This window comes from Ranitomeya variabilis, chromosome 2 (assembly GCF_051348905.1).
Source record: "Ranitomeya variabilis isolate aRanVar5 chromosome 2, aRanVar5.hap1, whole genome shotgun sequence".
NCBI lineage: Eukaryota > Metazoa > Chordata > Amphibia > Anura > Dendrobatidae > Ranitomeya > Ranitomeya variabilis.
In genome coordinates, this window is record NC_135233.1 from 930,109,407 (window position 1) to 930,110,966 (window position 1,560).

The 1,560-nt window shown below is 40.4% G+C and overlaps 1 pseudogene; it reads left to right on the top strand.

Annotated features, from left to right (window-relative positions):
- Window positions 1-414: 414 nt before the first annotated feature.
- Window positions 415-1,222, top strand: LOC143804000 (oocyte-specific histone RNA stem-loop-binding protein 2 pseudogene; annotated as a pseudogene).
- Window positions 1,223-1,560: the final 338 nt, after the last annotated feature.

A 1,560-nucleotide genomic window follows, 5' to 3' on the forward strand; every position in this document is an offset into this window, starting at 1 on the left:
AATGAAATCTTAAGATTACCGAATTATTTGGGGTCTCAATGTAGTGCCCAGTATTAGAAACATGGGCTTGTATCCTAGGTCATGGGTCTTTCAGCAGGACAAGGACACCAAACATACTTCAAGGAGCAGCCAGAAATGGATGGAAACAAAGCACTTGAGAGTTCTGAAGTGGCCAGAAATGAGCCTGGATCTAAATCCTATTGAACACCTGTGGAGAGATCTTAACATTTCTGTTGGGAGAAGGCACCCTTCAAATAGGAGAGACCTGGAGCAGTTTCCAAAAGAAGAGTGGTCCAAATTTCCAGTTGAGAGATGTAAGAAGCTTGTTGATTGTTATAGAAAGTGGTTAATTGCAGTTATTTATTCCAAAGGGTGTGCAACCAAATATTATGATCAGCTGTTTATTGAGCCATGCAGCGGCTAGATCCTCAGCTGGGAGTATATATGCCGTCATTGGCCTGCAATGACCCTCCACTCCATGGGCTTTCCAAGGCTCATCTTCCTGAACCCTGGATGTTAATACATAAATTCACTTCCATGGAAGACAATTTTAGGGTTACCATTGAAATCCCACATCCTCAGTGCTCCAAGTGTGCTGTCAAAAGGTCATCAACGTTCATATATTGCTGATATCAGAAGGCTGACTTTCCCAGATTGTCCAAAGTCTATCTCTGAGGAAAGTGTGCCAGAGAGGGTCAGTATTGGGGTTGACACTGAACTGGATTTGTTGGAGTTAAAAAAGAATGTATTAAGCTCCCCAACACAACATTCTGGAAAGCTTGAGATGGATGACATTCTTCTTAGAGGCGGCAGAAACAAACAGATTATGGCAAAAACACAATTGGTTACCGGTGTTATCGACAAGAAGTTCCCAGATCTCAAAGGATACCGGGAATTCATCCTTGCAGCCCCAACAAATATAAGAAGTACAGTCAGAGGTCTTGGGATATGCAGATTAAACTCTGGAGGCGATCACTTCATGCATGGGATCCCCCAGTAGAGGTCCCTTTTCAGAAAGAGGAGAATTATGATCCATCACACAGTTTCTGTAATCCTTGGCTTCATGGTACAGAGACCTTTCAAGGTTTAGCAGCTGATTTGTTTGATCTGCAGATTTCTGATGTACATAACATGGGCTGTCATCCAGCAGAGTTGCTACAACTGGTTACAGTACTGTGGCCGTACAGAACCTTTTAGTTATCCATATTGGTTAGGGCAATAGTCATTGCTGAAGATGGAGACAAATATTATGGTAAGTTGAGGGTGCCATCAATTTTGTCTGCCCATTTTTGAGGTTGTGTGTGAAATTATGTCCAATTTGCCTTTCTTTCTCAGTTTTGTTGTGTTATTCCAATACACCCAAAGGAAATAAGCATGTATATAACAAAACGTGTAATGTCATTACTTTATTTTCCAAACAATTTCAAGGGTGCCAACACCCAAAATTAAATTTTTCAAAATTAAATTTTTTTTGTTAATTTTGCCTCCCAAAAAATCTAACAAAACATTATCAAGATGGCACCAATAAAAAATGCTGCTTATCACACAAAAAATAAGCCC